The sequence below is a fragment of the Hyla sarda genome, chromosome 1, assembly GCF_029499605.1.
Source record: "Hyla sarda isolate aHylSar1 chromosome 1, aHylSar1.hap1, whole genome shotgun sequence".
Taxonomy (NCBI): Eukaryota; Metazoa; Chordata; class Amphibia; order Anura; family Hylidae; genus Hyla; species Hyla sarda.
In genome coordinates this window covers 604,909,842-604,926,414 of record NC_079189.1, presented here as the reverse complement: position 1 = coordinate 604,926,414, position 16,573 = coordinate 604,909,842, and the positions used below count along the sequence as shown (strand labels likewise).

The following is a 16,573-nucleotide window of genomic DNA, read 5'->3' as shown; positions in this document are numbered from 1 at the left end:
TCCAGCAGTGTCACCTCTCCAGTCATCCCCAGACCCCTCCATTACTGTATAATGTGCCAGCAGTGTCACCTCTCCAGTCATCACCAGACCCCTCCATTACTGTATAATGTCCCAGCATTCCCAGCAGTGTCACCTCTCCAGTCATCACCAGACCCCTCCATTACTGTATAATGTCCCAGCAGTGTCACCTCTCCAGTCATCACCAGACCCCTCCATTACTGTATAATGTCTCAGCATTCCCAGCAGTGTCACCTCTCCAGTCATCACCAGACCCCTCCATTACTGTATAATGTCCCAGCAGGGTCACCTCTCCAGTCATCACCAGACCTCTCCATTACTGTATAATGTCCCAGCAGTGTCACCTCTCCAGTCATCACCAGACCCCTCCATTACTGTATAATGTCCCAGCAGTGTCACCTCTCCAGTCATCACCCAGACCCCTCCATTACTGTATAATGTCCCAGCATTCCCAGCAGTGTCACCTCTCCAGTCATCACCAGACTCCTCCATTACTGTATAATGTCCCAGCAGTGTCACCTCTCCAGTCATCACCAGACCCCTCCATTACTGTATAATGTCCCAGCAGGGTCACCTCTCCAGTCATCACCAGACCCCTCCATTACTGTATAATGTCCCAGCAGTGTCTCCTCTCCAGTCATCACCAGACCCCTCCATTACTGTATAATGTCCCAGCATTCCCAGCAGTGTCACCTCTCCAGTCATCACCAGACCCCTCCATTATTGTATAATGTCCCAGCATTCCCAGCAGTGTCACCTCTCCAGTCATCACCAGACCCCTCCATTACTGTATAATGTCCCAGCAGTGTCACCTCTCCAGTCATCACCAGACCCCTCCATTACTGTATAATGTCCCAGCAGTGTCACCTCTCCAGTCATCACCAGACACCTCCATTACTGTATAATGTCCTAGCATTCCCAGCAGTGTCACCTCTCCAGTCATCACCAGACCCCTCCATTACTGTATAATGTCCCAGCAGTGTCACCTCTCCAGTCATCACCAGACCCCTCCATTACTGTATAATGTCCCAGCATTCCCAGCAGTGTCACCTCTCCAGTCATCACCAGACCCCTCCATTACTGTATAATGTCCCAGCAGTGTCACCTCTCCAGACATCACCAGACCCCTCCATTACTGTATAATGTCCCAGCATTCCCAGCAGTGTCACCTCTCCAGTCATCACCAGACCCCTCCATTACTGTATAATGTCCCAGCATTCCCAGCAGTGTCACCTCTCCAGTCATCACCAGACCCCTCCATTACTGTATAATGTCTCAGCATTCCCAGCAGTGTCACCTCTCCAGTCATCACCAGACCCCTCCATTACTGTATAATGTCCCAGCATTCCCAGCAGTGTCACCTCTCCAGTCATCACCAGACCCCTCTATTACTATATAATGTCCCAGCATTCCCAGCAGTGTCACCTCTCCAGTCATCACCAGACCTCTCCATTACTGTATAATGTCCCAGCAGTGTCACCTCTCCAGTCATCACCAGACCCCTCCATTACTGTATAATGTCCCAGCATTCCCAGCAGTGTCACCTCTCCAGTCATCACCAGACCCCTCCATTACTGTATAATGTCCCAGCAGTGTCACCTCTCCAGTCATCACCAGACCCCTTCCATTACTGTATAATGTCCCAGCATTCCCAGCAGTGTCACCTCTCCAGTCATCCCCAGACCCCTCCATTACTGTATAATGTGCCAGCAGTGTCACCTCTCCAGTCATCACCAGACCCCCTCCATTACTGTATAATGTCCCAGCATTCCCAGCAGTGTCACCTCTCCAGTCATCACCAGACCCCTCCATTACTGTATAATGTCCCAGCAGTGTCACCTCTCCAGTCATCACCAGACCCCTCCATTACTGTATAATGTCTCAGCATTCCCAGCAGTGTCACCTCTCCAGTCATCACCAGACCCCTCCATTACTGTATAATGTCCCAGCAGGGTCACCTCTCCAGTCATCACCAGACCTCTCCATTACTGTATAATGTCCCAGCAGTGTCACCTCTCCAGTCATCACCAGACCCCTCCATTACTGTATAATGTCCCAGCAGTGTCACCTCTCCAGTCATCACCAGACCCCTCCATTACTGTATAATGTCCCCAGCATTCCCAGCAGTGTCACCTCTCCAGTCATCACCAAACCCCTCCATTACTGTATAATGTCCCAGCAGTGTCACCTCTCCAGTCATCACCAGACCCCTCCATTACTGTATAATGTCCCAGCAGTGTCACCTCTCCAGACATCACCAGACCCCTCCATTACTGTATAATGTCCCAGCATTCCCAGCAGTGTCACCTCTCCAGTCATCACCAGACTCCTCCATTACTGTATAATGTCCCAGCAGTGTCACCTCTCCAGTCATCACCAGACCCCTCCATTACTGTATAATGTCCCAGCAGGGTCACCTCTCCAGTCATCACCAGACCCCTCCATTACTGTATAATGTCCCAGCAGTGTCACCTCTCCAGTCATCACCAGACCCCTCCATTACTGTATAATGTCCCAGCAGTGTCACCTCTCCAGTCATCACCAGACACCTCCATTACTGTATAATGTCCTAGCATTCCCAGCAGTGTCACCTCTCCAGTCATCACCAGACCCCTCCATTACTGTATAATGTCCCAGCAGTGTCACCTCTCCAGTCATCACCAGACCCCTCCATTACTGTATAATGTCCCAGCATTCCAGCAGTGTCACCTCTCCAGTCATCACCAGACCCCTCCATTACTGTATAATGTCCCAGCAGTGTCACCTCTCCAGACATCACCAGACCCCTCCATTACTGTATAATGTCCCAGCATTCCCAGCAGTGTCACCTCTCCAGTCATCACCAGACCCCTCCATTACTGTATAATGTCCCAGCATTCCCCAGCAGTGTCACCTCTCCAGTCATCACCAGACCCCTCCATTACTGTATAATGTCTCAGCATTCCCAGCAGTGTCACCTCTCCAGTCATCACCAGACCCCTCCATTACTGTATAATGTCCCAGCATTCCCAGCAGTGTCACCTCTCCAGTCATCACCAGACCCCTCTATTACTATATAATGTCCCAGCATTCCCAGCAGTGTCACCTCTCCAGTCATCACCAGACCTCTCCATTACTGTATAATGTCCCAGCAGTGTCACCTCTCCAGTCATCACCAGACCCCCTCCATTACTGTATAATGTCCCAGCATTCCCAGCAGTGTCACCTCTCCAGTCATCACCAGACCCCTCCATTACTGTATAATGTCCCAGCATTCCCAGCAGTGTCACCTCTCCAGTCATCACCAGACCCCTCCATTACTGTATAATGTCCCAGCATTCCCAGCAGTGTCACCTCTCCAGTCATCACCAGACCCCTCCATTACTGTATAATGTCCCAGCAGGGTCACCTCTCCAGTCATCACCAGACCCGTGCATTACTGTATAATGTCCCAGCATTCCCAGCAGTGTCACCTCTCCAGTCATCACCAGACCCCTCCATTACTGTATAATGTCCCAGCATTCCCAACAGTGTCACCTCTCCAGTCATCACCAGACCCCTCCATTACTGTATAATGTCCCAGCATTCCCAGCAGTGTCACCTCTCCAGTCATCACCAGACCCCTCCATTACTGTATAATGTCCCAGCAGTGTCACCTCTCCAGTCATCACCGGACCCTCCATTACTGTATAATGTCCCAGCATTCCCAGCAGTGTCACCTCTCCAGTCATCACCAGACCCCTCCATTACTGTATAATGTCCCAGCATTCCCAGCAGGGTCACCTCTCCAGTCATCACCAGACCCCTCCATTACTGTATAATGTCCCAGCATTCCCAGCAGTGTCACCTCTCCAGTCATCACCAGACCCCTCCATTACTGTATAATGTCCCAGCAGTGTCACCTCTCCAGTCATCACCAGACCCCTCCATTACTGTATAATGTCCCAGCATTCCCAGCAGTGTCACCTCTCCAGTCATCACCAGACCCCTCCATTACTGTATAATGTGCCAGCAGTGTCACCTCTCCAGTCATCACCAGACCCCCTCCATTACTGTATAATGTCCCAGCATTCCCAGCAGTGTCACCTCTCCAGTCATCACCAGACCCCTCCATTACTGTATAATGTCCCAGCATTCCCAGCAGTGTCACCTCTCCAGTCATCACCAGACCCCTCCATTACTGTATAATGTCCCAGCATTCCCAGCAGGGTCACCTCTCCAGTCATCACCAGACCCCTCCATTACTGTATAATGTCCCAGCATTCCCAGCAGTGTCACCTCTCCAGTCATCACCAGACCCCTCCATTACTGTATAATGTCCCAGCATTCCCAGCAGTGTCACCTCTCCAGTCATCACCAGACCCCTCCATTACTGTATAATGTCCCAGCAGTGTCACCTCTCCAGTCATCACCAGACCCCTCCATTACTGTATAATGTCCCAGCATTCCCAGCAGTGTCACCTCTCCAGTCATCACCAGACCCCTCCATTACTGTATAATGTCCCAGCAGTGTCACCTCTCCAGTCATCACCAGACCCCTCCATTACTGTATAATGTCCCAGCAGTGTCACCTCTCCAGTCATCACCAGACCCCTCCATTACTGTATAATGTCCCAGCATTCCCAGCAGTGTCACCTCTCCAGTCATCACCAGACCCCTCCATTACTGTATAATGTCCCAGCAGTGTCACATCTCCAGTCATCACCAGACCCCTCCATTACTGTATAATATCCCAGCAGTGTCACCTCTCCAGTCATCACCAGACCCCTCCATTACTGTATAATGTCCCAAGCAGTGTCACCTCTCCAGTCATCACCAGACCCCTCCATTACTGTATAATGTCCCAGCATTCCAGCAGTGTCACCTCTCCAGTCATCACCAGACCCCTCCATTACTGTATAATGTCCCAGCATTCCCAGCAGGGTCACCTCTCCAGTCATCACCAGACCCCTCCATTACTGTATAATGTCCCAGCATTCCCAGCAGTGTCACCTCTCCAGTCATCACCAGACCCCTCCATTACTGTATAATGTCCCAGCAGTGTCACCTCTCCAGTCATCACCAGACCCCTCCATTACTGTATAATGTCCCAGCAGTGTCACCTCTCCAGTCATCACCAGACCCCTCCATTACTGTATAATGTCCCAGCATTCCCAGCAGTGTCACCTCTCCAGTCATCACCAGACCCCTCCATTACTGTATAATGTCCCAGCAGTGTCACCTCTCCAGTCATCACCAGACCCCTCCATTACTGTATAATGTCCCAGCATTCCCAGCAGTGTCACCTCTCCAGTCATCACCAGACCCCTCCATTACTGTATAATGTCCCAGCATTCCCAGCAGTGTCACCTCTCCAGTCATCACCAGACCCCTCCATTACTGTATAATGTCCCAGCATTCCCAGCAGTGTCACCTCTCCAGTCATCACCAGACCCCTCCATTACTGTATAATGTCCCAGCAGTGTCACCTCTCCAGTCATCACCAGACCCCTCCATTACTGTATAATGTCCAGCATCAGCAGTGTCACCTCTCCAGTCATCACCAGACCCCTCCATTACTGTATAATCGTCCTCCAGCAGTGTCACCTCTCCAGTCATCACCAGACCCCTCCATTACTGTATAATGTCCCAGCAGTGTCACCTCTCCAGTCATCACCAGACCCCTCCATTACTGTATAATGTCCCAGCATTCCCAGCAGTGTCACCTCTCCAGTCATCACCAGACCCCTCCATTACTGTATAATGTCCCAGCATTCCCAGCAGTGTCACCTCTCCAGTCATCACCAGACCCCTCCATTACTGTATAATGTCCCAGCAGTGTCACCTCTCCAGTCATCACCAGACCCCTCCATTACTGTATAATGTCCCAGCATTCCCAGCAGTGTCACCTCTCCAGTCATCACCAGACCCCTCCATTACTGTATAATGTCCCAGCATTCCCAGCAGTGTCACCTCTCCAGTCATCACCAGACCCCTCCATTACTGTATAATGTCCCAGCAGTGTCACCTCTCCAGTCATCACCAGACCCCTCCATTACTGTATAATGTCCCAGCATTCCCAGCAGTGTCACCTCTCCAGTCATCACCAGACCCCTCCATTACTATATAATGTCCCAGCATTCCCAGCAGTGTCACCTCTCCAGTCATCACCAGACCCCTCCATTACTGTATAATGTCCCAGCAGGGTCACCTCTCCAGTCATCACCAGACTTCTCCATTACTGTATAATGTCCCAGCAGTGTCACCTCTCCAGTCATCACCAGACCCCTCCATTACTGTATAATGTCCCAGCATTCCCAGCAGTGTCACCTCTCCAGTCATCACCAAACCCCTCCATTACTGTATAATGTCCCAGCAGTGTCACCTCTCCAGTCATCACCAGACCCCTCCATTACTGTATAATGTCCCAGCAGTGTCACCTCTCCAGACATCACCAGACCCCTCCATTACTGTATAATGTCCCAGCATTCCCAGCAGTGTCACCTCTCCAGTCATCACCAGACCCCTCCATTACTGTATAATGTCCCAGCATTCCCAGCAGTGTCACCTCTCCAGTCATCACCAGACCCCTCCATTACTGTATAATGTCCCAGCATTCCCAGCAGTGTCACCTCTCCAGTCATCACCAGACCCCTCTATTACTATATAATGTCCCAGCATTCCCAGCAGTGTCACCTCTCCAGTCATCACCAGACCTCTCCATTACTGTATAATGTCCCAGCAGTGTCACCTCTCCAGTCATCACCAGACCCCTCCATTACTGTATAATGTCCCAGCAGTGTCACCTCTCCAGTCATCACCAGACCCCTCCATTACTGTATAATGTCCCAGCATTCCCAGCAGTGTCACCTCTCCAGTCATCACCAGACCCCTCCATTACTGTATAATGTCCCAGCATTCCCAGCAGTGTCACCTCTCCAGTCATCACCAGACCCCTCCATTACTGTATAATGTCCCAGCATTCCCAGCAGTGTCACCTCTCCAGTCATCACCAGACCCCTCCATTACTGTATAATGTCCCAGCATTCCCAGCAGTGTCACCTCTCCAGTCATCACCAGACCCCTCCATTACTGTATAATGTCCCAGCAGGGTCACCTCTTCAGTCATCACCAGACCCCTCCATTACTGTATAATGTCCCAGCATTCCCAGCAGTGTCACCTCTCCAGTCATCCCCAGACCCCTCCATTACTGTATAATGTCCCAGCATTCCCAGCAGTGTCACCTCTCCAGTCATCACCAGACCCCTCCATTACTGTATAATCTCCCAGCATTCCCAGCAGTGTCACCTCTCCAGTCATCACCAGACCCCTCCATTACTGTATAATGTCCCAGCATTCCCAGCAGTGTCACCTCTCCAGTCATCACCAGACCCCTCCATTACTGTATAATGTCCCAGCAGTGTCACCTCTCCAGTCATCACCAGACCCCTCCATTACTGTATAATGTCCCAGCATTCCCAGCAGTGTCACCTCTCCAGTCATCACCAGACCCCTCCATTACTGTATAATGTCCCAGCAGTGTCACCTCTCCAGTCATCACCGGACCCTCCATTACTGTATAATGTCCCAGCATTCCAGCAGTGTCACCTCTCCAGTCATCACCAGACCCCTCCATTACTGTATAATGTCCCAGCATTCCCAGCAGGGTCACCTCTCCAGTCATCACCAGACCCCTCCATTACTGTATAATGTCCCAGCATTCCCAGCAGTGTCACCTCTCCAGTCATCACCAGACCCCTCCATTACTGTATAATGTCCCAGCAGTGTCACCTCTCCAGTCATCACCAGACCCCTCCATTACTGTATAATGTCCCAGCATTCCCAGCAGTGTCACCTCTCCAGTCATCACCAGACCCCTCCATTACTGTATAATGTCCCAGCATTCCCAGCAGTGTCACCTCTCCAGTCATCACCAGACCCCTCCATTACTGTATAATGTCCCAGCATTCCCAGCAGTGTCACCTCTCCAGTCATCACCAGATCCCTCCATTACTGTATAATGTCCCAGCAGTGTCACCTCTCCAGTCATCACCAGACTCCTCCATTACTGTATAATGTCCCAGCAGTGTCACCTCTCCAGTCATCACCAGACCCCTCCATTACTGTATAATGTCCCAGCATTCCCAGCAGTGTCACCTCTCCAGTCATCACCAGACCCCTCCATTACTGTATAATGTCCCAGCATTCCCAGCAGGGTCACCTCTCCAGTCATCACCAGACCCCTCCATTACTGTATAATGTCCCAGCATTCCCAGCAGTGTCACCTCTCCAGTCATCACCAGACCCCTCCATTACTGTATAATGTCCCAGCATTCCCAGCAGGGTCACCTCTCCAGTCATCACCAGACCCCTCCATTACTGTATAATGTCCCAGCATTCCCAGCAGTGTCACCTCTCCAGTCATCACCAGACCCTTCCATTACTGTATAATGTCCCAACATTCCCAGCAGTGTCACCTCTCCAGTCATCCCCAGACCCCTCCATTACTGTATAATGTGCCAGCAGTGTCACCTCTCCAGTCATCACCAGACCCCTCCATTACTGTATAATGTCCCAGCATTCCCAGCAGTGTCACCTCTCCAGTCATCACCAGACCCCTCCATTACTGTATAATGTCCCAGCAGTGTCACCTTTCCAGTCATCACCAGACCCCTCCATTACTGTATAATGTCTCAGCATTCCCAGCAGTGTCACCTCTCCAGTCATCACCAGACCCCTCCATTACTGTATAATGTCCCAGCAGGGTCACCTCTCCAGTCATCACCAGACCTCTCCATTACTGTATAATGTCCCAGCAGTGTCACCTCTCCAGTCATCACCAGACCCCTCCATTACTGTATAATGTCCCAGCAGTGTCACCTCTCCAGTCATCACCAGACCCCTCCATTACTGTATAATGTCCCAGCATTCCCAGCAGTGTCACCTCTCCAGTCATCACCAAACCCCTCCATTACTGTATAATGTCCCAGCAGTGTCACCTCTCCAGTCATCACCAGACCCCTCCATTACTGTATAATGTCCCAGCAGTGTCACCTCTCCAGACATCACCAGACCCCTCCATTACTGTATAATGTCCCAGCATTCCCAGCAGTGTCACCTCTCCAGTCATCACCAGACTCCTCCATTACTGTATAATGTCCCAGCAGTGTCACCTCTCCAGTCATCACCAGACCCCTCCATTACTGTATAATGTCCCAGCAGGGTCACCTCTCCAGTCATCACCAGACCCCTCCATTACTGTATAATGTCCCAGCAGTGTCTCCTCTCCAGTCATCACCAGACCCTCCATTACTGTATAATGTCCCAGCATTCCCAGCAGTGTCACCTCTCCAGTCATCACCAGACCCCTCCATTATTGTATAATGTCCCAGCATTCCCAGCAGTGTCACCTCTCCAGTCATCACCAGACCCCTCCATTACTGTATAATGTCCCAGCAGTGTCACCTCTCCAGTCATCACCAGACCCCTCCATTACTGTATAATGTCCCAGCAGTGTCACCTCTCCAGTCATCACCAGACACCTCCATTACTGTATAATGTCCTAGCATTCCCAGCAGTGTCACCTCTCCAGTCATCACCAGACCCCTCCATTACTGTATAATGTCCCAGCAGTGTCACCTCTCCAGTCATCACCAGACCCCTCCATTACTGTATAATGTCCCAGCATTCCCAGCAGTGTCACCTCTCCAGTCATCACCAGACCCCTCCATTACTGTATAATGTCCCAGCAGTGTCACCTCTCCAGTCATCACCAGACCCTCCATTACTGTATAATGTCCCAGCATTCCCAGCAGGGTCACCTCTCCAGTCATCACCAGACCCCCCCATTACTGTATAATGTCCCAGCATTCCCAGCAGTGTCACCTCTCCAGTCATCACCAGACCCCTCCATTACTGTATAATGTCCCAGCAGTGTCACCTCTCCAGTCATTACCAGATCCCTCCATTACTGTATAATGTCCCAGCAATGTCACCTCTCCAGTCATCACCAGACCCCTCCATTACTGTATAATGTCCCAGCATTCCCAGCAGTGTCACCTCTCCAGTCATCACCAGACCCCTCCATTACTGTATAATGTCCCAGCAGTGTCACCTCTCCAGTCATCACCAGACCCCTCCATTACTGTATAATGTCCCAGCATTCCCAGCAGTGTCACCTCTCCAGTCATCACCAGACCCCTCCATTACTGTATAATGTCCCAGCAGTGTCACCTCTCCAGTCATCACCAGACCCCTCCATTACTGTATAATGTCCCAGCAGTGTCACCTCTCCAGTCATCACCAGACCCCTCCATTACTGTATAATGTCCCAGCATTCCCAGCAGTGTCACCTCTCCAGTCATCACCAGACCCCTCCATTACTGTATAATGTCCCAGCAGGGTCACCTCTCCAGTCATCACCAGACCCCTCCATTACTGTATAATGTCCCAGCAGTGTCACCTCTCCAGACATCACCAGACCCCTCCATTACTGTATAATGTCCCAGCATTTCCAGCAGTGTCACCTCTCCAGTCATCACCAGACCCCTCCATTACTGTATAATGTCCCAGCATTCCCAGCAGTGTCACCTCTCCAGTCATCACCAGACCCCTCCATTACTGTATAATGTCTCAGCATTCCCAGCAGTGTCACCTCTCCAGTCATCACCAGACCCCTCCATTACTGTATAATGTCCCAGCATTCCCAGCAGTGTCACCTCTCCAGTCATCACCAGACCCCTCTATTACTATATAATGTCCCAGCATTCCCAGCAGTGTCACCTCTCCAGTCATCACCAGACCTCTCCATTACTGTATAATGTCCCAGCAGTGTCACCTCTCCAGTCATCACCAGACCCCTCCATTACTGTATAATGTCCCAGCATTCCCAGCAGTGTCACCTCTCCAGTCATCACCAGACCCCTCCATTACTGTATAATGTCCCAGCATTCCCAGCAGTGTCACCTCTCCAGTCATCACCAGACCCCTCCATTACTGTATAATGTCCCAGCATTCCCAGCAGTGTCACCTCTCCAGTCATCACCAGACCCCTCCATTACTGTATAATGTCCCAGCAGGGTCACCTCTCCAGTCATCACCAGACCCGTGCATTACTGTATAATGTCCCAGCATTCCCAGCAGTGTCACCTCTCCAGTCATCCCCAGACCCCTCCATTACTGTATAATCTCCCAGCATTCCCAGCAGTGTCACCTCTCCAGTCATCACCAGACCCCTCCATTACTGTATAATGTCCCAGCATTCCCAGCAGTGTCACCTCTCCAGTCATCACCAGACCCCTCCATTACTGTATAATGTCCCAGCATTCCCAACAGTGTCACCTCTCCAGTCATCACCAGACCCCTCCATTACTGTATAATGTCCCAGCATTCCCAGCAGTGTCACCTCTCCAGTCATCACCAGACCCCTCCATTACTGTATAATGTCCCAGCAGTGTCACCTCTCCAGTCATCACCGGACCCTCCATTACTGTATAATGTCCCAGCATTCCCAGCAGTGTCACCTCTCCAGTCATCACCAGACCCCTCCATTACTGTATAATGTCCCAGCATTCCCAGCAGGGTCACCTCTCCAGTCATCACCAGACCCCTCCATTACTGTATAATGTCCCAGCATTCCCAGCAGTGTCACCTCTCCAGTCATCACCAGACCCCTCCATTACTGTATAATGTCCCAGCAGTGTCACCTCTCCAGTCATCACCAGACCCCTCCATTACTGTATAATGTCCCAGCATTCCCAGCAGTGTCACCTCTCCAGTCATCACCAGACCCCTCCATTACTATATAATGTCCCAGCATTCCCAGCAGTGTCACCTCTCCAGTCATCACCAGACCCCTCCATTACTGTATAATGTCCCAGCATTCCCAGCAGGGTCACCTCTCCAGTCATCACCAGACCCCTCCATTACTGTATAATGTCCCAGCAGTGTCACCTCTCCAGTCATCACCAGACCCCTCCATTACTGTATAATGTCTCAGCATTCCCAGCAGTGTCACCTCTCCAGTCATCACCAGACCCCTCCATTACTGTATAATGTCCCAGCAGGGTCACCTCTCCAGTCATCACCAGACCCCTCCATTACTGTATAATGTCCCAGCATTCCCAGCAGTGTCACCTCTCCAGTCATCACCAGACCCCTCCATTACTGTATAATGTCCCAGCATTCCCAGCAGTGTCACCTCTCCAGTCATCACCAGACCCCTCCATTACTGTATAATGTCCCAGCAGTGTCACCTCTCCAGTCATCACCAGACCCCTCCATTACTGTATAATGTCCCAGCATTCCCAGCAGTGTCACCTCTCCAGTCATCACCAGACCCCTCCATTACTGTATAATGTCCCAGCAGTGTCACCTCTCCAGTCATCACCAGACCCCTCCATTACTGTATAATGTCCCAGCAGTGTCACCTCTCCAGTCATCACCAGACCCCTCCATTACTGTATAATGTCCCTGCAGTGTCACCTCTCCAGTCATCACCAGACCCCTCCATTACTGTATAATGTCCCAGCATTCCCAGCAGTGTCACCTCTCCAGTCATCACCAGACCCCTCCATTACTGTATAATGTCCCAGCAGGGTCACCTCTCCAGTCATCACCAGACCCCTCCATTACTGTATAATGTCCCAGCATTCCCAGCAGTGTCACCTCTCCAGTCATCACCAGACCCTCCATTACTGTATAATGTCCCAGCAGTGTCACCTCTCCAGTCATCACCAGACCCCTCCATTACTGTATAATGTCCCAGCATTCCCAGCAGTGTCACCTCTCCAGTCATCACCAGACCCCTCCATTACTGTATAATGTCCCAGCATTCCCAGCAGTGTCACCTCTCCAGTCATCACCAGACCCCTCCATTACTGTATAATGTCCCAGCAGTGTCACCTCTCCAGTCATCACCAGACCCCTCCATTACTGTATAATGTCCCAGCATTCCCAGCAGTGTCACCTCTCCAGTCATCACCAGACCCCTCCATTACTGTATAATGTCCCAGCAGTGTCACCTCTCCAGTCATCACCAGACCCCTCCATTACTGTATAATGTCCCAGCATTCCCAGCAGTGTCACCTCTCCAGTCATCACCAGACCCCTCCATTACTATATAATGTCCCAGCATTCCCAGCAGTGTCACCTCTCCAGTCATCACCAGACCCCTCCATTACTGTATAATGTCCCAGCATTCCCAGCAGTGTCACCTCTCCAGTCATCACCAGACCCCTCCATTACTGTATAATGTCCCAGCAGTGTCACCTCTCCAGTCATCACCAGACCCCCCCATTACTGTATAATGTCCCAGCATTCCCAGCAGTGTCACCTCTCCAGTCATCACCAGACCCCTCCATTACTGTATAATGTCCCAGCAGTGTCACCTCTCCAGTCATCACCAGATCCCTCCATTACTGTATAATGTCCCAGCAATGTCACCTCTCCAGTCATCACCAGACCCCTCCATTACTGTATAATGTCCCAGCAGTGTCACCTCTCCAGTCATCACCAGACCCCTCCATTACTGTATAATGTCCCAGCATTCCCAGCAGTGTCCCCTCTCCAGTCATCACCAGACCCCTCCATTACTGTATAATGTCCCAGCATTCCCAGCAGTGTCACCTCTCCAGTCATCACCAGACCCCTCCATTACTGTATAATGTCCCAGCAGTGTCACCTCTCCAGTCATCACCAGACCCCTCCATTACTGTATAATGTCCCAGCATTCCCAGCAGTGTCACCTCTCCAGTCATCACCAGACCCCTCCATTACTGTATAATGTCCCAGCATTCCCAGCAGTGTCACCTCTCCAGTCATCACCAGACCCCTCCATTACTGTATAATGTCCCAGCAGTGTCACCTCTCCAGTCATCACCAGACCCCTCCATTACTGTATAATGTCTCAGCATTCCCAGCAGTGTCACCTCTCCAGTCATCACCAGACCCCTCCATTACTGTATAATGTCCCAGCAGGGTCACCTCTCCAGTCATCACCAGACCTCTCCATTACTGTATAATGTCCCAGCAGTGTCACCTCTCCAGTCATCACCAGACCCCTCCATTACTGTATAATGTCCCAGCATTCCCAGCAGTGTCACCTCTCCAGTCATCACCAAACCCCTCCATTACTGTATAATGTCCCAGCAGTGTCACCTCTCCAGTCATCACCAGACCCCTCCATTACTGTATAATGTCCCAGCAGTGTCACCTCTCCAGACATCACCAGACCCCTCCATTACTGTATAATGTCCCAGCATTCCCAGCAGTGTCACCTCTCCAGTCATCACCAGACCCCTCCATTACTGTATAATGTCCCAGCATTCCCAGCAGTGTCACCTCTCCAGTCATCACCAGACCCCTCCATTACTGTATAATGTCCCAGCATTCCCAGCAGTGTCACCTCTCCAGTCATCACCAGACCCCTCTATTACTATATAATGTCCCAGCATTCCCAGCAGTGTCACCTCTCCAGTAATCACCAGACCTCTCCATTACTGTATAATGTCCCAGCAGTGTCACCTCTCCAGTCATCACCAGACCCCTCCATTACTGTATAATGTCCCAGCAGTGTCACCTCTCCAGTCATCACCAGACCCCTCCATTACTGTATAATGTCCCAGCATTCCCAGCAGTGTCACCTCTCCAGACATCACCAGACCCCTCCATTACTGTATAATGTCCCAGCATTCCCAGCAGTGTTACCTCTCCAGTCATCACCAGACCCCTCCATTACTGTATAATGTCCCAGCATTCCCAGCAGTGTCACCTCTCCAGTCATCACCAGACCCCTCCATTACTGTATAATGTCCCAGCATTCCCAGCAGTGTCACCTCTCCAGTCATCACCAGACCCCTCCATTACTGTATAATGTCCCAGCAGGGTCACCTCTTCAGTCATCACCAGACCCCTCCATTACTGTATAATGTCCCAGCATTCCCAGCAGTGTCACCTCTCCAGTCATCCCCAGACCCCTCCATTACTGTATAATGTCCCAGCATTCCCAGCAGTGTCACCTCTCCAGTCATCACCAGACCCCTCCATTACTGTATAATCTCCCAGCATTCCCAGCAGTGTCACCTCTCCAGTCATCACCAGACCCCTCCATTACTGTATAATGTCCCAGCATTCCCAGCAGTGTCACCTCTCCAGTCATCACCAGACCCCTCCATTACTGTATAATGTCCCAGCATTCCCAGCAGTGTCACCTCTCCAGTCATCACCAGACCCCTCCATTACTGTATAATGTCCCAGCATTCCCAGCAGTGTCACCTCTCCAGTCATCACCGGACCCTCCATTACTGTATAATGTCCCAGCATTCCCAGCAGTGTCACCTCTCCAGTCATCACCAGACCCCTCCATTACTGTATAATGTCCCAGCAGTGTCACCTCTCCAGTCATCACCAGACCCCTCCATTACTGTATAATGTCTCAGCAGTGTCACCTCTCCAGTCATCACCAGACCCCTCCATTACTGTATAATGTCCCAGCATTCCCAGCAGTGTCACCTCTCCAGTCATCACCAGACCCCTCCATTACTGTATAATGTCCCAGCATTCCCAGCAGTGTCACCTCTCCAGTCATCACCAGACCCCTCCATTACTGTATAATGTCCCAGCAGTGTCACCTCACCAGTCATCACCAGACCCCTCCATTACTGTATAATGTCCCAGCATTCCCAGCAGTGTCACCTCTCCAGTCATCACCAGACCCCTCCATTACTGTATAATGTCCCAGCATTCCCAGCAGTGTCACCTCTCCAGTCATCACCAGACCCCTCCATTACTGTATAATGTCCCAGCAGGGTCACCTCTCCAGTCATCACCCCGACCCCTCCATTACTGTAGAATGTCCCAGCATTCCCAGCAGTGTCACCTCTCCAGTCATCACCAGACCCCTCCATTACTGTATAATGTCCCAGCAGTGTCCCCTCTCCAGTCATCACCAGACCCCTCCATTACTGTATAATGTCCCAGCATTCCCAGCAGTGTCACCTCTCCAGTCATCACCAGACCCCTCCATTACTGTATAATGTCCCAGCAGGGTCACCTCTCCAGTCATCACCAGACCCCTCCATTACTGTATAATGTCCCAGCAGTGTCACCTCTCCAGTCATCACCAGACCCCTCCATTACTGTATAATGTCCCAGCAGTGTCACCTCTCCAGTCATCACCAGACCCCTCCATTACTGTATAATGTCCCAGCAGTGTCACCTCTCCAGTCATCACCAGACCCCTCCATTACTGTATAATGTCCCAGCATTCCCAGCAGTGTCACCTCTCCAGTCATCACCAGACCCCTCCATTACTGTATAATGTCCCAGCATTCCCAGCAGTGTCACCTCTCCAGTCATCACCAGACCCCTCCATTACTGTATAATGTCAACATATATTAAAGCTTTATCCTAAGGCTACAAACCTTGTGGCCCTGAAGGGGTTAATGGTGCTGTCCCCTCCCCCAGCGCTCCTGATGTGCAGTGACCACACACAAATACCTCCACCTGTAGACTGTATAGAGCCTATTTCCGTGTCATTACAGGACCTGTCATGATGTCACAGTCATGTGATCAGTCACATGGAGTAAGAGGGGAGGA

The 16,573-nt window shown here is 51.1% G+C and overlaps 1 protein-coding gene across 5 annotated transcripts in view; it reads right to left on the bottom strand.

Annotated features, from left to right (window-relative positions):
• The window catches only part of LOC130296555 (oocyte zinc finger protein XlCOF6-like), a 121,419-nt gene that overhangs the window by 18,167 nt on the left and 86,679 nt on the right, over window positions 1–16,573 (bottom strand). For 2 of the 5 annotated variants that reach the window (XM_056548229.1, XM_056548222.1), the window contains exon 1: window positions 16,399–16,535. The exons of 1 other annotated variant lie outside the window; for it this stretch is intronic. The gene's annotated coding sequence lies outside the window, so the exon portion shown is untranslated. Of the gene's footprint in view, window positions 1–16,398; window positions 16,536–16,573 lie in introns of those variants that run through there. 2 more of the 5 variants (XM_056548213.1, XM_056548238.1) reach the window with 2 other exon arrangements.